The sequence below is a fragment of the Rhipicephalus sanguineus genome, chromosome 8, assembly GCF_013339695.2.
Source record: "Rhipicephalus sanguineus isolate Rsan-2018 chromosome 8, BIME_Rsan_1.4, whole genome shotgun sequence".
Classification (NCBI taxonomy): domain Eukaryota; kingdom Metazoa; phylum Arthropoda; class Arachnida; order Ixodida; family Ixodidae; genus Rhipicephalus; species Rhipicephalus sanguineus.
This window is the reverse complement of record NC_051183.1, coordinates 148,654,674-148,682,000: the sequence shown is the minus strand read 5'-3', so window position 1 is coordinate 148,682,000 and position 27,327 is coordinate 148,654,674. Positions and strand designations below refer to the sequence as shown.

At 48.0% G+C, this 27,327-nt stretch overlaps 1 pseudogene; it reads right to left on the bottom strand.

Moving 5' to 3' along the window:
- Nucleotides 1-16,317: 16,317 nt before the first annotated feature.
- LOC119403000 (uncharacterized) overlaps nt 16,318-27,327 on the bottom strand; it is a 47,471-nt pseudogene continuing 36,461 nt past the window's right edge.

Sequence of the window (27,327 nt, the reverse complement as noted above, 5' to 3'; positions counted from 1 at the left end):
CCCATTTTTTTTTCTTTCGTGGTATTTATTACGCTGAGTATTAGAATGCACAATAAAGAGCACAAACAAAGCAAACAAAAGTACAATCACATAGTGACAATAAGCGCTCAAGCGTTACTAAGAGCACACTCGATGGCTAACACAAAGTGCAGTTGAACAGTGAGAGTTCTTCACATCGTGGTAAACAGGAAAGGTGGTGAGGCCGAGCACCTCACGAAGAGGGGTACCAGACCGGTCTAAAGTCCAGCTCATCATAAATGTCCTATATGTAAATAGCCATTCGAATGAAATGTATGCTTGAAGAAGTGGTGGTTTCTGCGTTACGGTCTTGCATACGTGTGTTCCATAAACTGTGCATACCGATGAGGAAAAAGATATCATATGGCACTTCATCAAGCGATGTTGGTATATGATAACGTATGGTGTGAGCATTAATGACAAACCTTTTCTTCTGTGCTCGCTGAAGGACATCCCAGAACAGAATAGCGTCTTTGCAGCTAACAAAGCAATGCTCTATTGTTTCCGGCACATCACATAAACGGCAGTTAACAGAAGAAACAAAAATACCCATTCTTTTTAACCTTGTCTTTACTGGCAGTGTTTCAGAGTGGAGTATATAGAAGAATGTTTTTGAATTAGGAGGGATATACATTTTGCGCACACGTTTCAACACGTCGTGGCCTGAAACATCGGAGTACAATGAACGGTACAACGGAGGCGGGAAGAGCATAGTTACTAAATCCTTATACAGTACCTTGCGCGAGACTGTGTACAGGCATTCCATAGAAAAGCGAGTTTTAAGGAACCGAACTGCGAGGTAAACTTCCTGCATAAATCCCCACAAATACGGGCGTTCGGAAAAGTTTCATGAAACAACTAAGTCTGGCAAGCAATCAACAAGTGTAACTTGTAAGAGTGAACGGATTACGGGATCGGAATTGTCTCGAAAAAAAGAAGGACTGTGACACTGGTTGCCATAGATAAAGATGTACTAATCCCAACCCACCCTCACTAACTGGCCTGAAAATGTTGTCACGACGCATGGGCTCAAAGTCGATGACCATATGAAAGTAGCAAAAATTCGGTGAAAGCGTTGTACATAAAATCTTGTGCAATGGATAACTTGCAATACGTAGTAAAGCTTCCTTGCTAGAAAAGTATTGCAAGCTTCAGCTCGCCCAAATATTGAAATTCGATGGGGAACAAATGTCAGAGCCTGTCAGTCAAGCTGAAGAACGCGCTCCTTCGGCTAATGCGCACTGAATCTATACGTGTCTAGTGGTACAACGAGGTACTTTGGCGGGATTCGTGTCCAATTAATCCGTGCGAACTGATTCGGCTTGGTACCCCACGAGCCAAACCATAGTCCTAAACCCTTAGAGGTATGTAAACGAGCTCCTGGTACAACGCCAAACTTTTCAATTGTAGATACCGCATTTTCTACATTTGGCATATCTGTACAAAAGAAAGCGACATCATCTGCGTTAGCTAATCCTTTAACTTCACGGCCTATTCTACTGAAGCCACGAATACAACTGGACTGTATTATGTTCAAGCACAGCGACTCTAGATAATGTGCAAACAGAAGTGGTGACATCGGGCATCCCTGTTTCGCCGAAGAGCAAATAGAAACAGGTTTCGAGAGCTGGCCATTAATAATGAGACGAGTTGAACATTCATTATAACAAAGCTTAACGCCTTTAAGCACAACTGTGCCAACATTGGCATGCTCAAGAAGAGCAAAAAAGAACGAATGACTAACACGATCAAAGGCTTTTGCAAGGTCTACCTGTAGCATTGCAAGCTGTTTTTGATAACCATAGCAGAACTGAAGAACTGTACGCGCAACGTGTATATTGTATCCTTAAAATTTTGCAACCTTTATGAGATGGAATGCGAAATGCCGGGAACGTTAATTAATGAAATTGAAAATATTAAATGTCAGCTTCAAAGATATGATGCAGCACGCTACAAAGGGGCGCGTATTCATTATCGAAACCGGCGCACCTTGAATTCTGAGCAACCGATGCGTCAAGCTTTACTGGATGAACAACGCCATGCAATTTCTAAATTAATGCCAGGCTTATACTCCTAACAGTACACTTATAACAGATACAAGAGACATTACTTTGAAGTTAGAAAAGTACTATGAAAGTATATTTAGTTCTCTCTCTGATAATCCTGACGTTCACCTGAAGGCTAGTTTTGTTTCCCTCTTGAGCCCCTTGAAGGACGATGATTTTGCAGCCATTAATGGACCCATTTGGATACAGGAAATTGAGCAGGCAATTGACAATTTACCTTTATCGAAAACACCTGGCCCTGATGGGCCATCTCAGCTGAATTTAACAAAGCTTTGAAAACAAAATTACACCATCTCCCGCTAAAGGGGACCATGAGGCGATGCGAAGCTAGACCACTTGCACGATCGCGTTCCGTTGGAGTTTGTAGGGCATGCTACCGACCTCGGGCATGCTACCGACCTCGCGTCGTAGAACGCAAAGTGGGACACTACGCGCGTCGTGTCTTCCCTCTAGCCTGGCCGGTAATTCTCACAGGGCGAGCGGGGAACGCTGTCTACAGGCGCGCGAGAGAGGAGCAGCGTAGGAGAGGAAACAGAGGGGACGCGCATGCGCTGGACTGAACGCGCGCAGCGCTCTACCACTTGAAGGAGAGGAGGCTAGAGGAGGAGGGTAGCGCATGCGCCGCGAGAGCAGAAGTGAGAACGCAGGAGAAGCGCAAGCAGGTGCTGGCAGAGAAGTGGAGAGAGTAACGCGCAGCTGTTGGAGAGAGGGAAGGAGGAGAGTTGCGCATGCGTAGTGTGAGTGTGGACTTGCATGCCGCGGGACATACCCCGAGCAAGAGATGCCTTCGCATCTAAAAACGCTTTCTCCCTCCCATATTGCTGGATAATGTTTTATGCCTAATAACACCATCTCCGCTAAAGGGGAGGACCATGAGGCGACGCAAAACAGCGTTTCGGCATGTCGACCCCGGATTTCAGAGGTGAAGTGGAGGGGGGAAGAAGTTGAGAGGGAGAAAGTGGGAGAGGGGATGGTAGAGGGGACATTGAGAGAGGGGAAGGGGAAGTGGGAGAGATGGGGAAGTGGTAGAGAGGGAAAGTGGAAGAGAAGGTGTGAGGAGAGGGTTCGCGCATACTCCGTAAGGGTGGTCACGCCGCACACCATCCCCACGACCACCACCACCACCGGTTTGAACTCCGCCATAAGATGCTTCGCATCTAAAATAGTACCGTGAAACATTATGCATCCCCGTTCGTTCTCCACGGTACTAACGGCAGAATACAAACGCACGCGGCGTTGCTTGAAACCTGGTTGGTTGAAACCTGGCGTTGGTTGAAACCTGTCCTTTCCTGCGCTCCAAAGTGAAACATGAAGTACTAACATGCCCAAGTACACGCTCTTTCTGGTTGAAATGCACGGGACGCCACACGTGGCGCAATGAAAATTGAGACGCGGGCCATGCGGCATCGTTGCCCGCGCTGCGTTTTCGTCGTATTGCCATAGAGAAAGAATTTCTCTATGGTATTGCTGGCTACACGCGGTAGTTTTCCATTTCGGGGTTGTAGCACCACGCCACTTGTGGCCAGTTGGCCAGGGAAAAAGAAGAGCGTCCCGTGGGTCGTGGTGGCGCGAGCTAGTGGGAACGCTTTGGCTCTTGTAGACTTATGCCACAGGAGGGAAGAAGTCAGACGGCTGCACCAGAAACGCAGCACCGCGACCAGAATCGTGAGGCTGAAATTACAGCGCAAACGCACAGCCAGTGCTGGGCAGTATCGAAGATACATGTATCTTAGATACTATCTTAGATACTCTTTGGGTATCTTGTATCTGTATCGCGATACGTCTCCAAAGACGAGTATCTGTATCTGTATTTTCGATACATTCGAAAATGTATCGTGTATCTTAAGATACAAGATACTTCTATCGCAACACAACCGCGCGACACAATAATCACTGGCCAAGCTCCGCTTCTCAAGCTGGTACTGGTACCACTAAGCCATCTGAATAAGTCTAAGGGCAGTGATGTTATTTTATTTTTGCGCTAGAGTCATCCAGTGAGGGTAGATCAGAAGACAAGCGCGCGGACGTCTACGCCCAGCCTACCTACCTTTTGTTTTCTCGATTTCTTTTCTGTTTAGTTGCGCCAATGCCGCGACACTTGCTCTTAGCCACTGTCCTGCGCCACGTACTCCACTGCGTGCGGCGTCTATCGCGCAAATTCTGATGTTGTTACAGTGTCGTTATTGAAGATTCTCTGAGTCTTGCTCCGTAATAAAATGTGATGCGTGCAAGAATGGGGTTGCTTTGCGTCGCATGAATTTTACATATCAGCGATTAGAAGGATCTCGTGCATGTAAGTTTGACTTGTATGCAATGAATTAACATATATGCGAATAAGATTCCAACAACTTTAGCACCACTGCTACTGATGCTAGATCTAATATAGAAAGCGTTTACCTAACAGAAAATAACTTGGCGTACCATATTTTTCACTTCCATCTACATTTATTCAAAAAGTTATGACATCATAATTTGATTATTAGCACAAGTGCTTCCTTAGCTGTCATTTTGCATGACGTACATTACCGAGGTCTTTGCACTGTTTTTCCGGTCTGGTCACGGCAGTATATGCCTTTTGTAACGCGCTCCCAAAATAAGATTTCTGGTTTGTTTTTCTGTCTGCCTTATTTCTACTACTCATTAGACATTTACACGTTGCCAAGGCGATCTTGAAAGCAATTATATAATTATGTAGGCGTGCCTTGAGTTTAGAGTACAAAATATTCTTTTTACCGCTTACGAAAATAGCGATATTGAGTTTGCATTATAATAATGGAAATCATTAGGAGCCATCTTAAAGATGCCAGGGGATTCGAGAAACGTTGTTTTACTGAATGCTCCGTTTTACTCATGAACGTCCCAACGAGCCGTTTCAGGCAATTTTCCATAGGCGCGGAATTTCCTATTGTCTCAACAGGTAAGACTTCATGCTCATATCTATTAAGGGCGCCGTGTGTATTGTGTTTCTGTACTCATTCAATGTGAATGTTTGATACACAACCACCTCTATATTTTACTTATATTTATTTTCCTGTTTTAGGCCTTAAATATTTTTATTATTACTAATCGCCACGTAATGGGAGCTAAAAGCGGCAATAGCGCGAATAGCGGCGATGTCCTGCGACGCTTTGTGCAACTATACAATACGTCTGAGACATTTCTGTATTGCACATGTTCTCTCGTTGAAGAAAAATTGCTAAAAGATTCCACGTTAGTGAGTGTATAAACAAAGAATCCCTTACGCTAGCAGCTAAGTAGAACATCTACGTATACACCAGGGGTCTCAGACTCAGCTCATAGCCCGTGGGCCGCAGTCACGAAATTTAGCTCCAAGGGCTGGGACAGTGAAGATGGTGGGGTCGGAGATAGTTTGAACAAAATTACCTTGCCATTTGAAAGGAAGCCTCTTCCATATCTCATAGATAGGTCATTTCTGAAGGGAATTTGGAGTCAGGATTCGAGAAACATCGATACCGATGTATACAACGAGTGAAATCTGGACGCGAATTGAAATATAGAGTTTTTGCTTCATCGTTATATTTCAGCACAGGGTGAAGACATGTTCCTCACGAAAGAAATGCTTGAGACCAGTCATGTCTGTGTAGCTCACGAACATACTTATTTAGAAAATAAAAAAAAATGGGACGGAGACGGTCATGCGTGCCGGCAGGGCCCCTAGCGAATGGTCTCAAACCCCGTATGCGCCATGCGCCCACCCCCACCAAAAAAAAAAAAAAGTCTACCAGCGTTGTTGCCACTGTACACCTGTCCGAATATACGGTATTGTGCAAACAAGGTAAAAGTCCACACCGGTATTTGCGCCGTCGTGCGAAGGCTTCTTATTGACGTTATTGTGATCATATGGCAACCCGCTTGCTGGTCGGCAAGTTGAGCAGCGACTCCCATCAATTGCAAAAATGACAAGCAAGAACCGCTAACAGCGAAGTGTATAAAAGAGTTGTCCAGAGAAGAAGCTAAAACAAGCCTCAATAATTTGTTTTAGAAGGCAACTAATGTACTTCGAGCAAGAGGGGCAAAAATTTTGAGATACTAACAGACATTTCATTCATGTGAAACGAAATAGGTCACAGTCAAGAAATTTTGAACAAGACAGTTTCGTGTATAGGCGTTTGCTGATATATTATATTGATCTCTAATAACAAATTTGAGAATGTATCGAAGTATCTTAGGATACAATTGCCAAGTATCGTATCGGATACAATTACTGTAGCAGTATCTTGTATCTGTATCTCCAATACTTCTGGCGTGAGTATCTTGTATCGTATCGCGATACAATTTCAAAGTATCTTTGCCCAGCCCTGCGCACAGCACACCGACGATACAAAGAAACGTACGACGCAAGCGTTGACTAAAAAGAAGCTTGCTCGGAGATGATCGGGTAACCCGCGAATCCTCCCTACACATTCCACTACCATCATATGTAGACGTGACAACGTTGTTATATAAAATCACAGCATATCCACGGAGTGAATGATGATGAGTGGGCGAAGCTGCGGAGCTTCATCGGTAAACCGTGAATCTTCCGTGAATTCTGCCCAGTACATCATCACCGACGTGAGATCGAGCGCGTTTATACTAAAGGTTCGATGAGTTATGACGACTTGCAGCTCACTTTAATTTTACATGTACGCTGTGAATTTTCATTGGTTAGAAAACCATTGCTTTAGAAAAATCTGGCGTCTTTCGTTAAGCAGCTGGCGTCTTTTCGTTTTGCTTTAGAAACATCTGGCGTTCCTTCGTTTTGCTTTTACAAAACATCTGGCGTCTTTCGTTGGTTTATTTCATCAATCAACGGCGTTTTGAACAAAATTTTTATTGTTTAATCACGCACAGGAGAAATCTCACCAGGCACTACCTTGGAGGTAAACAATGGCTGCTAATGGGGAATGAGAGACAGAAGAATTCGGCTTTTAGTTAACGCGCACGCTGCGAATTTTTTATTGTTCAACAACGCACAGGAAAAATCTCCCACCGGCACCACCTTGGAGGTCAAAGCGTAAGACTTGTTACGGACTACGACTACTATACTACTACGACGACGACGACTACGAGGGACGAACGGGTGCCGCCTTAAGGAGCTTCGCCCCTAAAACCGCTTTATTCTCTCATATGCCAATGCATATATTAGCCCAAGGCAAACTTACCGCACATTCGCACACAACAATTGCTCTAAACCAAACGTGTAACAAGGATGATAATGTTTTAGGTACGCGAACACATGAAATTATATTCACATGGGCGCAGGGACAAAGTAATGAAGAGATACGAATGATAAAGAAGCGCCTTTGGGCTGTAACTTTGGCCTCAGGAATGTGTACCAACTAGAGCCAAATGACAATTTACCTGAGTGGCTACAATCGACGCCCGCTGGGAACGCGAGTCGTTGCTTCACGTGCCACTGCCAAGTGCCGTCTTTATTTTGTTCTCTTGAGGTCGTGCGCTCTGCGGTTTTGTTTGCCGCCCAAAGGAAGGCGCTGCAGGGTCTTGGGATAACGCGAGCGCAAGAGTCCGAGAGTGACTTGCGTTCTGCGCATGCACCCTGGCGGCTCGCAAATTTCTTGGGTCCCCAATTCTAAAACTGTCTAGCGTTTCGCCGGAGTTGGGATGTGCGACTTCGACTTGTACTTTGACCTACAGGGCGTGGTGACTGTGCTCGCGCGATTACCTCTTGAGGGGGATTTTGTACGTCTTGTGCTTTCACCACAAAATTTGCGTTGATGCTATAAACCACAGGTAGGTAACATTGCTCGGTGCAGCAGCCGGGTTTTCGAAAGGAGTGATCTGCTAGCTAGAAGAGCCAAACTAGGGGTCAGTTGAAGTAACAACTGTGACAGATCGCGCTCGTGCTATGTATACCTCTGCGTTCTTTTCGTACCTTCTTCTTTGTGTTGGAACAGTGCGCTGCCAGTGTGGAGCTGTGACAGTTGTTAGTTCTCACTCGCCTTGTGTGTTTGTTTTCTTTTTCTGTGTCTTTTATGCTGGAACAGCGCGCCGCAATTTTCTAGATGCTTGCTGTTCTTCATGTGACATTCCAATTTATTGCTATGGCATTCATTGCTTCGCCCTTGAGACGAAACTGTGACTTTTATATGCAAGTTGAAGCCATCCCTGCACGGTATTCACCATCTGCTGTGACCAGATGTATGTTAACTACTACAGCTACCAAAAAGGTTTAATCATGTTCATGGATGTTAGTCGTACGGATGGAGATGTGCCACCAAGCGTCAACGTGGGTGCGTAAACGTCAAGCGGTGCTTTAGCTGCCAAACACCCATAGACATTTTGTAAGCTTTCGTAGATCAGTGTACAGGGTGATTCTTTTAAAATTGACCTGTTTCATTGGGCTGTGGTTTTCTTACAAATTATTTTATTTTATTACGGTTTGCGGAAAAAGATTCAAGAAAGAAAAAACGTTGACTGCCCGTGTCCCGCTTTTGATGTGCAAAGCCGAAAAAAAGGCGTCAGGCCAGGACCTTGCGACGCCCGTTGTCCTGAAGGTGGAACCAAGCCCAGTAGAAGGAACCTCGCGCGTAGATGCCGGTTCCCCGACAGCAGCGGGCCGAGTACCAGGTCTTGCGAGCCGATGAACGTAAGGGGCTCGCTGTCCCGAAGAGAGGCGCCTATGTGAGCGAACCTTGCCTGAAGGCGGATTCGGCAGTCCTCCGGCCCGTTGTCACCGCGTTCCAAAACTGTCTCGATTGCGCGAGCCCCTTTCTGTTTTTCTTCTCCAGCACGAGCTCCTTATTTTTCCTCTTTCAGCGATCGGCCGCTCCGTCGTCTGGTCTCGCTGGCTCGTCTTCACGTCCTTCTTCCCGAGCACTTTCCATGGCTCTGTGGTAAAATTCATGACCGCAACGGAGAATGCCGTATTTTGAAGGTCAGTGTCAGATGAGGCACCCAAGGCTGTTATTTATTGTTTATTTTATGATGAATGGAGGCAATAGCGGGTACGTCACCTGGTTAAGGCCTTCCATTCCGGTAATGGCACACACCCGTAGTAAGCATGAAGCATGGACGAATAGGCTGAAATATAAATTTCGTCCGCATCGTACAAAGAGAATATTTCGGCTCTTTTATTGGGTTCAAGCACCCAATACCTTTTCACACCCCGATTTTTCCACATCAGAATTGCCATGTGTTTAGGCCAACCACGCCTGAAGCGTGATACAAATCACGATGCAGGCTAGGTTCCCCTGATTCGGTCGTTAAATCTTTGAACCCCGCGAACACAGCGACCCTACTCCAGTGACCTGTCACTTGGGACGCGCACCTAGTGACCACACACTCGGTGACAACACTGCGCCTGGTTCATCTGCAGCAATGGCGCACGTTATGCACGCGCCATCAGACAATGTACAGACACTGCGATTGCAGGTACCCATGGCCGTCACTTCGCCATCAGAGCACAGTGCAGTTGATCGAGAAGTGGTATACGATACCTCGCATCAGGAACATATCCAATTCTTCAATCACCGAGAGTGCCAACACGCGCCACAGCGGACGTCGCGTGATTCTACGCACGCGTTGCTTAGAAACGTGACTGTGCAGCATGGCTTCACGTCAAGCGCACGGCTCGATACATCCGCAGTATGAATCAACCTGGGGCGCACGGCAATCGGCGGCGTGCCAAACTCGCCACCTTCCATAGAGACGGAAAAGTCAATTCTACCGCCAATCTTCTGGTACTCAGAATGGACTTCCGAGTGCATATAAACTCAATAAGCGCACGAATCGGTTGTCGCGTGTTATCAAGCGACGCCTTTATGATATTCTCGGCGGCCGCGTTTTCCATGGAGGCGAAAATGCTTGAGGCTCGTGTGCTTATATGTAAATGCACGTTATAGAACTATAGGTGGTCAAAATTTCCGGAGTCCTCCCCTACGGCGTTTTTCATAATCATATGGAGGTTTTGCTCCGTTAAACTCCAACATTTATATATTATTTATTATATTGTCACGGAGTCGTGACGTTGACGAAGGCAGTCGTCGGCGTGTATAAGATGAAACTCTTGTAGCAGAACCTTGGAACTGAGTAATGCGTTGCGCTCTCCAGCGCTTTCTATTTGGTCGGCCTCTTTCGTTTCTCCTGAAAGGACGCCGCTCGTCCTGAGAGTCCGTGCTTTCCCTTGACTGTCGCCATTGCGTATTGACGCTGAGTCCCGTCAAATAAACACCTTAACAAATTGGTGGAGGTGCTGTATTCCCATTCGATGCCCGTGGAGTGTCGATCCCATACCCTGCCATCTATCATGCCTCAAGACGCCGCCCAGCAAACGCCTCCTCCAGCACCGACCACATGTCCCGGTGTCCCTCGTATCCGCTATCCACCTATCTTCACTCACGCTGTTCTTCAAGGCTTCAAGAAATGGCTCTACGGCCGTGCGTGAAATGACTTCATGAATCGTCTTCTGTTTGAGTCAAGACATGACAACAGGAACACTAGTGAAAAGTGAACGACGTCAGTTAGATTAACGAACCAAAAAATTATGTGCACATATAAGGAGAATAGAGGAATAGTTAACTAATAAGCACTTTATAGAGGCACTTCTCCGGGAACCAATTAAGCTATCACCCCGTCGCTGTCGTCATGCTTAAGGGTGGTCGGTCATATGCCGCACTTCAGGACAGAACAAGAGCAAAGCAAATACATATAGTCGTACACAGCAATAAATAAGAAAATAATTCAGAGACGAGTTACCACAAGAGGAAGGCACGACCCATTGAAGCAGTGAAAAGTGCCGTCTTATCGGCTCCGACCTTCATTGTTTAGCTGAGGACTGCGCGAGCACGTGGACAGAGAGCCATGGTTTGTCGTTTAATAAACGAAAAAAAAGCGGAAAATAAAGATACCGATGAATTGTCTCGTCACTATCTCTTTTTCTTTTTATTTGACCCTTAAGCCTTTGTCGTTCCTTCTACTGGCTCGTCGTAATGAGCCCAATACGAAGCCAACCCACGCAGAATCGGGGCGCCTTTTCGTAACCCTGATTTCGTAAGGACTTTTGTTCCTCGCGCACTCTGTACTGCTACTATAGCTATTCGGGCTCGCGTACGCCTCGCATTATGGGGACGGCCGGCTGGCCACGTGACTTCAATGAAGGGGACGCCATCCTGTCGAGATTGAGCGCCTATGCTTTATAACAAGTCCAGGTTGCGCTGTCGTCTTTTTATCCTCGTCTCCTCTGCATTTGGCTTTCACTTTCTTTCGCACCATACCATTTGCTGATAACAGATAAATTCTTATTCAGGAAAGAGAGGACCGAAGGTACGTGATGAGCACACGGCAATAGAGGGCGGAAGCAGCGATGGACTGGAGACAAAGGCAGCTTCTTTTCCTCAGCATGCACGCAGGGAAGGCACCCTCCAGCGATATTTAGGCCGAATATAAACGTTTGTGGCGAGTTTCCCCAGGAGTAAATGTCGAAGGAGTAAATACGGCTGCCGCATCCAGTAATCACACACGCAACCATCAGAAAAGCACAGCAACGCCACAGCTGTGGAGCTACCTCCTCGGTAAGAGTCGGCTTACAGACGAGCGAACACGGTAAGTTGAGGAAACATCTGCCCGGCAGTCCACGCTATCAGAAAATACAGGAATGAGGAGGAAGTTGCCGCAGTGACACTCTCGATACTACTTCAGAGAAACGCTAAAAAAGAATAATAAAAGAGGAAAAAATCTCGGAGAGAGGGAGAGAGGGAGAGAGGGAGGCATATATAGATGGATAAACTACATTGGACGTACGAAGAAGCTCCGATTTGACAGGTGAGATGATGCGCCACACCGAGAAGGGAACGTTTCAGCATTCTGAGCGAAATAGCAAGGAAATGTAAAGAAAAATAATAAAACGTAAAAAAACGTTCAGCATATGCTCTTGAGTACGAACCTCAACCGTACCTACTTTGAGCTACACTGTGTTTTTTTCGCCGTTCTCAAATGGCTGCTTGACGCGCTCCTAAAGGTTGACAGGTGTGTCCACTGGCGGGTTCTGTTTGCCCTCTTCTACATTGACCTTTCTATCTCCGCTTCTCTCTCTCTCTCTCTCTCTCTCTCTCTCTCTATATATATATATATATATATATATATATATATATATATATATATATATATATATATATAGCACATACGCTTGTTTTGTCCGCTTTTATATCGTCATCTGAGCAAAGGAAATTACTTCTTCACGTTCACGAGAACATACGAATTGGGCGTCGTTGTACCTTGACGAAAAACCGTGCCACCGCGTTAACAGATTAACAGAGTTACCCGTTAACAGAGTTAACTTTTCATTTACTTATCCATCGCTAGGTTAGTTGTTGTTCATTGTTGCAAATGCTACTACCGTTTTTGACACTAAGTAATACCTTACACTTAGAACTGCTCCAAGAACGAGATCAATGCAGACTTCAGTCCCACTACTGTATCAAAAGCAGTCACCCCGCACGTAATCACAATGATTCGCGTTTTAAAGGAGGTAATTATAATAAACCACTTTTACCATGCCTTTGAAAGATCACCATCAGCGCCAGGGCGAAGCGTTGAATGCGATAGTAACAAGCTGAAATGCAATACGAAGAAACGCTAGCAGAGAGAGAGAAACGAAGAGGAAAGGCAGGGAGGTTAACCAAGCTGGCTTGGTTGGCTACCATCCTTGTGGGGGGGGGGGGAGGTATGGGGGCTTTAGGGTACAACCCTAAAGCAATGAAATCTTGGAACGGCTCAAGGTCATTTTAGGGGCGAAGCTCCTTTGGGTGTGGGTCTGTCCCTCCTCTGTAGTATGTAGTAGTAGCAGTACTAGTAGTAGTAGTAGTAGTATTAGGTAGCCACGTCTAGCTCTTGGAGTGTTCACTAGATGGTGCTGCCGTAGCCACCTCTAGTTCTCAGAAAGATCCCTAGATGGCGCGGAGGCGCTCGCTGCGTTGCAGATGCATGCTCTAGCCCCCCCCCCCCCCCTTTCTCTCTCTCGCCTCGCGACGCCGATGCTCCGCGCTCGCTGCGTTGCAGATGCGTGCTCTAGCACACCACCCCCCCTCTTTCGCCTCGCGAGGCTGACGCACGCAGCGTCTGCTAGCGAGTTTCTTGATTGAAAAAAACCGACTGCTCGCGCTGCACAACCGTTCACTGACAACCCCGTATATATAGGCACTGCATTTTGATCTCCAAGGTAGTGCCTGTGTGAGATTTCTCCTGTGCGTGATTAAACAGTAAAAATTCACAGCGTACATGTAAAATTAAAGTGAGCTGCAAGTCGCCATGAGTCTCATCGACCATTTAGTATAAACGCGCCCAATCTCACGTCGTTGATGATGTGCTGGGCAGAATTCACGGAAGATTCACATATGGCGCGTGTCATTGGTGGAAGGCAATCGTTCGATTTATTGCGGCGACGTATGCTAGGGGGACCGTTGTAATGAAGGGACCACGTAAACCAACAGTACTATAAAAGTTTGATGTTTAATATATACACGGTGCTTCTCACGTGTTTACTTGATCATATAGTGGGCGAATTACTCGGAGTATTCACGGTTTACCGATGATTTCTTCCGGAGCTTCGCCCCACTAATCATCATTCACCCCGTGGATATGCTGCGGATTTTTTCTTCTTTTAGCCACTGAATTATCAATATACGTGCAGCCTAAGCTTTTAGGACACTGCCGACGCAATAATAATTACCGGATGAATACGTTTTTCCTGAAAACTCCAATCTTACTCAGTTTTTACTATGCTGCAGCTGCTTCGCATTAATCACTTGCTGTCTTCATCTTGTAATAACTGAAGGTGGGGACTACAGCTGCATTCAGCTTCATGAATAACAACAAACGCAAGTGTTGTGTTTGCGTAAATCGATCTTGCAGATACAGCCTTCAACACTGAGGTTTACATGCTCTTCGTAGCGAGACCCATGTGATGACAGCTTTCTCTGTTTGTTTCATTACCTGAATAACTGGATGCAGGCTCTTCGGTTCAAAACTGTTTACCTTGTATATGTGAATTTTATTTAAAAATTGGCGACAAAGGATCAACTTGATTGCTGTAGACACTGCACTAGTTCAACCTTGAACCTACAGTTACAAAATGGTTCGAAGGTTCTGGCTGCTGCTCTATACGAACTTACCTCAGTTTTCATAAGTGTGGTACTTTTTCGGTTCCGAAATTCGCTATTCACACACCCCTAGTATTCTGGCGTTGTAAAATGGGGAACAGAGCAGTTCTTATTTGCATATCTGGCCTATGTGTACTGCACCCGCGTTAACATGTGATCAATTCATGAAGACGAATAACTAAGTACCTTGTAGTTTTCAGGCACATTTTGAGGAGCACAGATTTGAACAAAACAGAAAGGACAACAAGAAAAAACTGACAAGAAACACCATTCCTACATTGTTCCCTTTTCGTTGTAAGTATCGAACATACTGTATACAAGTCTTGAGTGTCACGGAAAGTCGCGATCTGTGATCACTGATTGGATCCACACCGGAAAGTGTGATGGTGGCGTTGTGAGACATCCAACCACCTTCATACCTAATGTCGCAATTGTTGCATAGCCTCTTTGAGCAAGATACTGCTCTTGTATTCATGAAACGAGTTACTACACAAAATATGACAAACAAGAGTTGAAGTTTCATCCTGTAAACGAGGGAAGACGGAGAATCTTATATCTGAAAACATGTGGCATTTTACACGCACTGCTTCATTATCATGGGCCCCTTTAAGGAAAAGCTTGGGCTTTTCTGGCCTATCTACAGTATATCCGTACTTTGCCGCCTACGTCTGGCTGCTCTCGTGATCGCCTACTTAGCTTGGTGTTGACCAAAATTGACATAGGATGGTAAAAAGGTTTGACGAATATGACTGTCTGGTTATGACATGAATAGCGTGGAACTCCTGTCGTGTACGTTGTCGAACCCTTTCCTCCAGACACGTGTGACACATACCCATATACCACGGCCCACGGTAAGCGGGTATGCGTCACGGGTGAATGACGGTTTATATCTAACCAGGAACGGCGAGAACAGAATTTGGCGATTGGGATGCGAGAGCGTAAAGAAAAACCGACAATGACAGCGTTGACCTGAAGAATGCAAAAAATAATCAGTATCTCAGCAGGAATCAAGCCCAAGCATTCTGCGTGGCAGTCATGTATTCTGCCACAGAGCCACACCACTTCTTGAAACTGCTTTAGAAAAAGACCCTATGCTGGCGTAATGTCAGTGCAGCGTCAATTGTAGTTGAAGTGCTGGCTATCCAATATGATAACAAAGCAATAAACAATATATATGTACTCCTGTGATACAGGTGTCATGCCGGGTTCAAATGAATTTTGGTTCCAGTGTAGGCTCCGATTTCATAGATGTTTAACAAACATTAGATTTTTATTCCTATAATTCAGTAAGCTATATTCAACGGTTGCTCCATCTCGAAGGAATACGCTAACGAAAGTTACGAATGGTATTCACATCATCGTCGTAAAGTGCACTCCGTTTCGATAATACTCACATCTGTGCTCTAAACTGAGTGCTGACGTTACGTCAGGCCATAAGGTGCCCTTTAAACGCCAGTATAGTCGTCATGCCTGGTAGAACCACAATGTGCACAGAAATACTACGCTTACAAAAACACGTCAAGCCACCTCGTAACGCTTGGCTCAGAGCCAAAAAGGGCCGCATAGACAGCTAGCTAATTGGTGATTGCTTCGCATAAAACCGATTCCGACAAGGCGTGGGATCTGCCAAACGTTTCGTTTTACCATATGTTGACCTCCTAGTTTTCAAATTTTCATAGCAACTGGGCTCAAAAGGCTATGTTATCTGTTTTGATCCTAGACAAGGCTTAACTGTGAATTTTTTTTGAGGCTTGTTGGAATTTTTACCATGACGCATAATGTCATTTTTGTGAAAATGATGAAATATAGGGCGTAAGATTTTATTTAAATGGAATACGTTTTCTGCTCTCTGTGCTCATGAACAGCGGTGGGATTAAGAAGAAATGTGCTAATGCTTAGCATCAGAATAAAGTAAATGCATAAGAAGTGTTCCTAGCGACTGCCAGCTCGCCTTCACTTTATTGCACTAAGGTAAACATTGGCTGATTTGTCTCAGGTCTTACCAGTTCTTCATTAAAACACAGATCTATGTCTTACAGCTGTCCCAAAGCATCGCAAGCCACCAAGTCGCAGTCTCGTGCAGCCAACATCTTCCTCTGCGGCAACCTCTTCGCCTAGTGGGGACAGCACCAGCAGCCTCTTGCTGCCTTCTTCAAATGCAGGGACCAGCTCGTCCAGAGGGAACACCACCAGCAGCGCCTTGCTGCCGCTTCCACTGTGGTGAACACTTCATCATGTGGGAACAGCACCAGCAGCCTCTTGCTGCCTTCTTCAACTGCAGGGACCAGTTCGTCCAGAGGGAACACCACCAGCAGCCTCTTGAGAAGCTCTTGAAGGAAAGCAACTTGCACCACGTGATGGTGGTCTGTATACAACAAAAAACACATTCGTGCTGTTTTGCATTGTTAATACCTCATAATCAGCATCTGTGTTGGTGAAGTCAACAGGTTCAGCACCAACACCATCTTCAATTAGTGTCGTAGGGGAAATAGCGTAAAGACCAGGACAGAAAATGCACACATACAACACACTTCAGCTTCTTCTTTGTGTTTTGCTCTGCCGACAAGTTCACCCTTCAATTTTTGGTTTAATGCTACCCTACCTCTTATCCCTCTAAATAAAAAAAAACTGATAACCAGGCATCTAAAACACAAGCTATGTAGGTGTATGGCACTTGGCTGTGAACCCAGAGGTCGCAGTATCAAATCCTGGCCACATTTTGATGGAGGCAGAATGTTTAGAGGCTTGTGTACTTAGATTTAGGTGCCCGTTGAAGAACCCCAAGATTGTAATTATTTTCACAGCCCTCCACTGTGGCTGCCTCTCTTTTCCACTCTTTCATTCCATTTTCCCCTTCAAGGACGCTAAGCCATGCTCCCGACAAGGGCTGCTGAAAATAGCATTTTCCTTGACACAATCTCAATCAATCAATCAATCAATGTAAGTGCTAATCAAGTTTCGGACACTGCTACTCCAAAGCTCTTGATTAAAGTGATTGAGACGTCCGCTTCATTTGCAAGAGAAAGAAAATTTGGTGGCAAACGACACTGGTTCAGTACAACATGTTGTTGGGCTAGTTGGTACATGCTTACTGATATACAAAAAAATGCGTACCATGGAGGAAGAATTTAAGACAGAAGAGAAAAGGGCGTCCTTTTCTGTTTTGTCTTAAATTCTTCCTCGATGGTACGAATCTGTTGTATTTCAGTAGGAAACGTCACCGCTGGTTTTTTAGCTGGCACTAGACTCTACTTCCCTAGAAACATAACCCATAAAGAAGGGCTAACATTTTCTAATCATTACATCGTTTCCTGTAAATAATCAAGATAACCTTAGAACAATTGCTTTCAGATTTACGTGAAAGATGTTTGTGTTATGATACCAGGCAAACCTTCGGCCTAAGTTACTTCATTACAGAGTGAAATTGGCGAATATCAAATATGTTTCCTTTATAGAACACGTAGCATCATTCTAATCAATGCAACACACTGCAAGTAGGCATTTTGAACTGCACACAAAGAAGAAGCCGAGATGGTCAAGGCAACAGTAAACAATACCAAAGCGTTTGCATTCTCGTAAGGCACACGTATATATTTTAAAGCTTAAGTTAACTGAAACACCCTGCATACTTCACTCGAGACTTACACCAGCACATGTTTTGTTTGAGTGTCCTGCAATAAATACTCCTTGCATTCTGTTGTCGCAGATGCATTCTTAAGCGTGAGCGCACATACTTCTCCAAGTATGTCTTGCTCACTTTTTCTTGGTGTTGATCACACGAAACAGAAATGGCCTCTACGTTTCTTTCAAGACACTTGCAAATAGACCTGTGCGGTGCCTTCAAATCTAGAGCAGTAGCAGCTGTGACAAAGCCTTTGAATCGCTATTCATATTGTCACGTGGTCGTGACGTCGACGAAGACAGCAGTCAGCACGTCCGAGATGAAACTGTTTATTTGGCCGAACTTGTGGCCGGGAAACTGAGTCAAACTACAGCAATACGCTGACAGCGGCGAACAGAGCGTCGACCGTCGATCAACTGACAAGCGATCAAGCGCGTCGGCTTTTATACAGGCGCTATCGAACTTTCCAGCAATATCGCTGGTGGCGGCGTTATCTCTAGACAAAACTGGAACATTCGCGTGCGGGGCGCAATCTTAACAAACCGATCTACTACAATCGCGACGCTTCTAGAACACTACTTCGTGGACAGCGTCGAGCGTTGATAACCGTCCCTGCCGGTCAAGCCCGAATACATCAAAACAAGACAAGAAGTGGGCGTGGCATTGCCCCCCTCTGAAAAAGCATCGTCCCGATGCTTATGAAAGATCATAGAAGAGAAAAAAACACAAAACAAAACAAGTGCACACACAAATAAATTACAATAACGAAGGAAAAAAAATAGAGTCCCCAGGCTCGCTAACGCGCAAAAAACGGCTTAAGGCGCAGGACATGGACGACTTCAGGTCGCGCACGGCGCCGCTGAGAGTTCGTAATGCCGTCAGGGGCAACCTCATAGTCGAGTGCGCCGAGGCGTCGAAGTACCCTGTACGGTCCGAAGTATCATTGAAGAAGCTTCTCACTAAGTCCTCGTCGGCGTATTGGCGTCCATACCCATACACGGTCACCGGGTTGGTATTCCATGTGGCGTCGTCGAAGGTTGTAGCGGCGGCTGTCAGTCGTCTGCTGGTTCTTTATCCGTAGGCGGGCGAGCTGTCGTGCTTCTTCGGCGCGCTGTAGGTAGGTGGTCACGTCGATGTTTTCCTCGTCGGTCACGTTTGGTAGCATGGCGTCGGGCGTCGTTGCCGGGCTCCGTCCGTAGACCAACTTGTATAGCGTCATCTGCGTCGTTTCCTGTACGGCCGTGTTGTACGCGAAGGTCACGTACGGAAGGATGGCGTCCCACGTCTTGTGTTCGACGTCGACGTACATGGCCAGCATGTCGGCGATGGTCTTATTTAGACGCTCGGTGAGGCCGTTGGTCTGTGGGTGGTACGCGGTGGTGCGGCGATGGCTTGTGTGGCTGTATTCCAAGATCGCCTGAGTTAGGTCAGCCGTGAACGCCGTACCTCTGTCGGTGATGAGAACCTCTGGGGCGCCGTGTCGAAGGACGATGCTCTCAACGAAGAACTTGGCTACCTCAGCGGCACTGCCTTTCGGCAGGGCTTTTGTTTCGGCGTAGCGGGTGAGGTAGTCGGTAGCCACGACGATCCATTTATTTCCGCAAGTCGACGTTGGGAACGGCCCCAGGAGGTCCATCCCGATCTGCTGGAATGGTCGCCGAGGAGGCTCGATCGGCTGAAGGAAGCCTGCTGGTCTTGTGGGCGGTGTCTTCCGTCGCTGACAGTCTCGGCACGTCCTTACGTAGCGAGTGACGTCGGCGGCAAGGCGCGGCCAGTAGTACTTTTCGTGTACTCGTGCGAGCGTTCGGGAAAGTCCGAGGTGTCCAGCCGTCGGGTTGTCGTGCAGGGAATGCAAAATTTCTGGTCGCAGTCCCGAAGGTACAACGATAAGGTAGCTGGCTCGGGCCGGAGAGAAGTTCTTCTTTACGAGGACGTTGTTTTTCAAGGAAAATGATGCCAATCCTCGCCTGAATACTTTTGGGACAACGATGGCCCTGCCCTCCAGGTATTCCACTAGACCTTTCAGTTCACAGTCGGCTCGCTGTCGTTCGGCGAAGTCTTCGGTACTAATGGCTCCCAAGAAGCTGTGATCATCCTGGTCGTCGGGCGTTGGTGGGTCGACGGGGGCACGAGACAAGCAGTCGGCATCGGAGTGTTTCCTTCCGGACTTGTACACGACAGTAATGTCAAATTCTTGAAGTCTCAGGCTCCACCGTGCGAGGCGACCTGAAGGGTCCTTCGAGTTAGCTAGCCAACACAAGGCGTGATGGTCGCTCACAACTTTGAAGGGCCTGCCGTAGAGATAGGGGCGAAACTTTGACGTAGCCCAGATGATGGCGAGGCACTCCTTTTCTGTTGTGGAATAGTTGACCTCTGCTTTAGACAGCGACCGGCTAGCATAATTGATAACCCTTTCCAGTCCGCCCGCCCGCTGCACAAGGACGGCGCCGAGTCCTATGCTGCTTGCATCGGTGTGAATCTCCGTATCGGCGTATTCGTCGAAATGCGCAAGTATCGGAGGTGTCTGCAGGCGTCGTTTCAGTTCATGAAATGCTTCGACTTGCGCTGTTTGCCACCTGAATTCGACGTCGGTCTTCGTGAGCTGCGTTAGTGGCTCGGCGATCCGTGAAAAGTCTTTGACAAAGCGTCTGTAATAGGCGCACAAGCCGAGAAATCGGCGCACGGCCTTCATGTCGGTGGGTGGCGGGAAAGCGGCGATGGCAGCTGTTTTCTGCGGGTCTGGGAGCACTCCAGTCTTGCTGATCACGTGACCCAGAAACAAGAGCTCCTCGTACGCGAAGCGGCACTTTTCTGGCTTCAGGGTGAGCCCGGAGTTCTTGATTGCTTGAAGTACGGATTGAAGTCGCTGGAGGTGCTCGTCGAAGTTCGAGGAATACACAACGACGTCGTCCAAGTTAACAAGGCAAGTCTGCCACTTCAAGCCAGCTAATACAGTATCCATGACTCGTTGGAAAGTCGGAGGTGCCGAGCAAAGACCGAAGGGCATGACCTTGAACTCGAACAGGCCGTCCGGCGTTATAAAGGCGGTCTTTTCTCGGTCTCTCTCGTCGACTTCAATTTGCCAGTAGCCGGTCTTGAGTTCCATCGACGAAAAGTAATTCGCGTTGTGGAGTCGATCCAGGGTGTCGTCTATCCGTGGGAGAGGGTATACGTCCTTCTTTGTGATTTTGTTCAGGCGACGATAATCGACACAGAAACGTAGGGTCCCATCCTTCTTCTTCACTAACACCACGGGAGACGCCCACGGGCTGTTGGACGGCTGGATGATGTCGTCGCGTAGCATTTCATCGACTTGTTTCTTAACGGCCTCCCGTTCCCGCGTCGAAACCCGGTAGGGACTCTGACGGAGTGGTCGAGCATTTTCTTCTGTTATGATGCGGTGCTTAGCAAGGGGCGTTTGTCGGACCCGCGACGACGACGAGAAACAGTCCCTGTATTCCTGCAGAAGGCGTCGAAGCTGTTGCTGTTGGCGAGCGGGAAGACTTGGGTTTACGTCGAAGGGTGGCTCAGGGATCGTCGTCGTAGCTTCGTCAGAATCTGAAAAGGCAAACGCATCGCTGACGGCCAAGATTTCTTCGATGTATGCAATCGTCGTGCCCCTGCTCAGGTGTCTGTATTCCTGGCTGAAATTCGTTAACATCACGCTTCCTTTCCCTTCATACAGCCGAGCAATGCCTCTTGCGACGCAAATGTCACGGTCTAGCAGCAAACCCTCATCGCTCTCGATGACACCTTCGATGCATTCAGCCGTTTCGGTGCCGACGGGAATTATGATGCTGGATCTAGGAGGAATGGTGACTTGATCCTCGAAGCACGTTCAGGGCATGTTGACATGGGTTCGTATCCAGTGGTGTCGCTTTCTCCGACGATAGGGTTATCGACTTGGTTCTTAAGTCGATGACAGCGTCGTGGTCACTTAGGAAGTCCATTCCAAGTATCACATCCCTGGAGCAGTTTTGTAGGATTACAAAGCTCGTAGGATAAATCCGGTTGTTGATAGTGACTCTCGCCGTGCAGACACCAATCGGCGTTATTAGATGGCCTCCAGCTGTCCGGATTTCGGGTCCACTGCAAGCGGTCCTTACTTTCTTCAGCTTGGTGGCGAACGGTCCACTTAAGACAGAATAGTCGGCTCCGGTGTCGACGAGAGCTGTGACGCTGTGGCCGTCGATAAGAACGTCGAGGTCGCTAGTTCGTCGTCTCGCGATGCAGTTAGGTCGTGGCGTGGGGTCACGGCTGCGTCGGTGTGTTCCGCTGCTTCCATTTTGCGTCGTCGGTTCTTCTTCAGTCCGCGAGATTTCGTCGTCAGGGGTCTGTCTGTTTCGCGTCGTGTTCTGAAGGTTTCATCGCGGCGTCGTCGTCGGTGGCGGAGGATCTTCGGTAGTTCGTCGTACAGCAACCGCACCTCCATCGATTGCTGCCCCTAGTTTTCCGGATACGGGCTAGGCGACCGGCCCCGGTTTGGGCCAGTGTACGGCCGGCGGTGCGGTGACATGTAGCGGCCGGGCGACGGCGAGCGGGAAGGTCGTCGTTCTTGCCACTGTGTTCCGGTGAGGTAGTCGTCGATGTCGCGAGGCCGTTCGCCTGGCTGCGGGCGCGGCGCGTTGACGGGGAATCCGCGTAGTCCCATCTGTCGGTACTGGCAGCGGCGGTACGTGTGGCCGGCCTCTCCGCAGTGGTAGCAGAGCGGGCGTTTGTCGGGGGCACGCCAGACATCGGTCTTCCTCGGGGTGTTGCGCTGGCCGACAGGTGGTCGGTAGGGCGTCGGTGGCGGCGGCGGCGTCTGGCGACGGTACTGCGGCGGTGTGGCGTCTTGGCGGGGGCGTGGCGGAGGAGCATGACGGCGGCCTGCAGCAGCATAGCTAATAGCTTGCAGCTGCGGCTCTGCTAGCTGAGGCGCGCCGAGTGAATGCTGGATATCCTGGCGCACGACGTCGGCGATGGACTCTACTTTAGGTTGCGACGAAGGTAGAATTTTTCGCAACTCCTCTTGCACGATTGCTCGAATCGTCTCACGCAGGTCGGCGGGTCCTAGGGCTTGAACGTCGGCGTAGCTTGTAGCCGAGAAGCTGCAGTTGTATTGCCGCGTTCGCATCTCAAGCGTTTTCTCGATCGTGGAAGCCTCCGATGCAAATTCAGCGACCGTCTTCGGCGGGTTCCTTATCAATCCAGCGAAGAGTTCCTGTTTGACACCCCGCATGAGGAACCTCACTTTCTTCTCTTCGGGCATACTTGGGTCGGCGTGTCGAAACAGGCGATTCATCTCTTCCGTGTAGATGGCAATATTTTCGTTGGGCAGCTGCACACGGGTCTCCAGCATAGCCGCGGCCCGTTCCTTGCGGACCACGCTCGTGAACGCACTTAGGAACGTCGTCCGAAAGAGATCCCATGTTTGTAGGGGGGATTCTCGGTTCTCGAACCACGTCCTCGCGGCGTCTTCTAGGTAGAAGTATACGTGGCGCAGCTTGTCCTCGCAGTTCCAGTTATTCAATGTTGAGACCCTTTCGAAGGTCTCGAGCCAAGTCTCGGGGTCTTCACATGGCGAACCAGGGAACGTCGGCGGCTCCCTGGGTGGCTGCATCACGATCGCCGTAGGGGGCACTGCGTCAGTCATCGTCCCTGTTGTCTTCGTTGCCGTGGCTTTTGGCTGGTCCGATAGGAGTCCGTATTCTGGTGGAAGACCTTGCTGTCTGCGGCTGGATCGCTGGTCAGCGGTGGCACCGGAGTCCCCTTGACGGTGTGGGCTTGGCTCACCATTGGAGGGGGGTGTTCGGTACATGGACGGGGAAGCACCTCCACCAGATGTCACGTGGTCGTGACGTCGACGAAGACAGCAGTCAGCACGTCCGAGATAAAACTGTTTATTTGGCCGAACTTGTGGCCGGGAAACTGAGTCAAACTACAGCAATACGCTGACAGCGGCGAACAGAGCGTCGACCGTCGATCAACTGACAAGCGATCAAGCGCGTCGGCTTTTATACAGGCGCTATCGAACTTTCCAGCAATATCGCTGGTGGCGGCGTTATCTCTAGACAAAACTGGAACATTCGCGTGCGGGGCGCAATCTTAACAAACCGATCTACTACAATCGCGACGCTTCTAGAACACTACTTCGCGGACAGCGTCGAGCGTTGTTAACCGTCCCTGCCGGTCAAACCCGAATACATCAAAACAAGACAAGAAGTGGGCGTGGCATTATTGCAAAAGAACACTCATTACAACATTTCTTCGCCGGAGAAGGTTATGAGCACCTTGAACATACTGTTTTAGGTCAATTAGAGTGTTGTAGTTGCCGTCATCAGTTCCCGCCAGCATGGTTCTACACGGCTGAGAGGCGCCAGTTACCTTTAGAAGAGCTTTGACAAGAAAGCCTCCAAAGTAAGCAAGGATATCACATTCCACATCTGTGACACCTTCAAACAAGTCCTCCAGCTTTTCATCGTCATCTTCTGACTCTGCTGGTTTGTCCTTGAGGGTAGCACCAAGAAGGTCGGCGAGATAGAGATTGTCATCCACTTCATAGCTTGTTGACTTAGGAGCGTGCAAAAACTGTCCAACACAGTTCAGCTTCAGGGCACATTTGACATCGTATGTTGTTGGAACAGGTCTTCTTAGAGATGTTCTCTATGCAGTGTTGCACTAGGCGTCCAGTCAGGACGTACCTGTACCTGTGCTTAGCCAAAAGCTCTTCAGAGAGGCTCAGCAATACTGATGTTGAAATCAGGAGGCCTGCTTGAGGTGGCCTCCAGTGAGATGTAGTCCCCATTTTTACGTGCCGCACTGTGTCTTGTGAAGCACTTGTACCACTTCTCTGCATTTGCCCTCGTCAATTTTGCTGAGAGCCAGCACAGGGTGCCGAGATGACATTAAGCTGTACCATTTCCTCAAGAAGTCAAAAAACCATGCAGTTGCTTCGGCACTTTCAGGCAGAACTCATTTCTTGATTAGGTAGCCAATGGCAGGGGCAGCACCTCGAAAAAGCCTAACTGCTATGCTCACCTTCATGCCAGAGAAATGCCCAGTTTTTACATGAATTTCGGAGAGGCTACTTGCAATCTTCAAGTCATTCTCAGTCATGTTCAAGCACTTTCTTAGCATCACCAATGCCAATCTTGTTTCCAGGAAGGTTGTACACTCCCACTGTCTCATCGCTCAAATAAAAACAAGTTGACCGCAACAGTTGGGCACAAACGTTCTTAGACACATGAGCTGGGTCAGCCATAAAATAGTCTTCTTCCTTCCAGATGTGGGTTGTCAACACTGCAGACAGTCTCAGAGTTTCTGTGCCTTGAGAACCCCAGTAGTCACCACACTGCTCTATTTGCTGCACCTATGCCACTGGTTACGAATAAAACTCCTAAATATATGCTATAAAGCATCTCAACTAGGCATAACACAAGGTCTTTTAGCAGCCTTCCATCAACTGACCTGCCTGTACAATGTCAGGCAATCACCTGCTTGTCTCTGTGGTTAATACCTCCCACCATGAAAACCAAAGCATGACTGGCCACAACGTCTGATGATTCTGGAAGCGTTGTACCACCAAAAAGCACATAAAGAGAATGAACATGCTAAAAGCCTTAGGAGATTTCCATCTCGTCCATGAGAAGGACACAATCTTTTTCAATGTCCTCCATCAACTCAACCTTGCGTTTCAGCACATCAAATATCTCATGCAGGATTTCTGGCAGAAAGCGAATATTCTGCAATCTGCGAATGAGAGCCCTGTTGGAAGGAAGCGGGTATGACAGTGACCTCAGTAACTCGCACCCAGCTGTTCCACATGCATGCATGATTTGGAGCGATGTTTTGATAGTCTTTTCAGACCAGGTGCACCCTTTGGTTGTTTTCGTTGTAAGAGCTCTGTTTTGATCGTCATTGAGGAATCCAACATTCCGCTTTTTGATCTTTTTCTGCCCCGACTATACCTGCTTTTTCAGGCTTTGAATGGTTGTCATTGTTTCTCGTGTAACATTTGGAGCCTCTTATATTTGCGTGCAAGGTCATTGTATTTCTTTCGAAGCTCAGCAGCATGGTGGCCTGTAAATATAGGCACCTCATTCCTTTCACCTAAAGTTTTCAAGAAGGCTGGCTCTGAAGATGAGTGGCCAGTCTGAGATGCAGCTTCTGGGGCAAATCGCTGGTCCACACCTGTCGATGCATACAGCACTCGTGATGTAAGAATGTCTGTGTGTTCTTGCTGAGCAAATGAATTTGCTTGCTCACTGCTTACACTGTGCGAGTTCGTGTAAGGCTCAAGTGCAGTGCCTAGTGGGAAAATGCTTGCCTGGTTCACCTTGGCCCCGCTAGATGGCGCCACCTATCCAGCCTGTCATGGGCATTATGTCTTTCAGGTCTACGGATTCGGTATTCTAGGTCGCTCTAGCTTCGGTAATCCGGCTGAAACAAGGTGATCGTAAGTGGCGCTCGCACTTCGGCTTATTTTGACTCGGCGGATATCGCGAGTAGCCACGAACGAAGGTGGATTTGCGAGGCAGGGCAGTAAACGTAAAGCTTATCCGGCGAGTAGTTTACCTTGCGTAAAGGTTCGCGCATGCGCAGATTCCATCCGGTATCCGTTAACACGATAACGTAATCAACTATATGTACACTGTCGTCCTTTATGAAAGGGAACACGCGAGCGCGCGGCCTGAGCTCTGCTGCGACTGCCTACAGTGCCATCAACCGACAGCGAAAGAAAGCGCACCCGCTTTTGGCGTCGTCTATTGGCAAACAAAATAACGAGTCATGCCGGTGGACAAGCGCTGCTAGATTACGCTCCCGCTTCGGTCGCGCAGCGGGCGATGCCGCCAAAAGCGGACGTGCTTTCTTCAGCTCTCGGTTGATGGTGCTGTACGCTAGCTGCCGCAGCGCGCAGGCCGCGCGCTCGCGTGTTCCCTTTCATAAAGGACGACAGTGTACAAGCTAAAAGTCCCTACTGTTATCGTTTCGTAGGAAGAAATTTGTACGCAATCCACTTGTGGCATAGTGGCGGGCCTCCATGGAAGCGTGTTCTATGAACGAGGAAGAGTGATCTACGTGAGCTCCCCACGTGGAAGAAGTTCCACGTCACACACTGCTTCGTTGCCATCGTAGGCGTCAGGGTCAACGCCGCCGTACAGAATAACTTTCTCCTTATAACGAATTTTCTTCGGTCCCCGAAGGTCAAGCGCGTAGGCACTCGATCTCGTTGTTTTTCCTGTCCAAACGTGCCCCGTACACAACGGCTCGCCGCCCTCGCTTTTGCCAAAGGGCCAAATGGATCACTATATGCTGACCTCAAACATGACACCAGCCGCGGACGCGACTAGCGCTCAAAGCGGATGAGGTAGGGTGCAACCCTCCTCTACACTTTAATGGCAACTTGAGTGCCAGGTATGTGTCTTGCATCCGCTACATGGTAAAATCCATATCATATAGAAAGCATCGCGAGGCCCCGCCTTCTGTAATAACAAACATACAGGGGACGGCATGATGGATA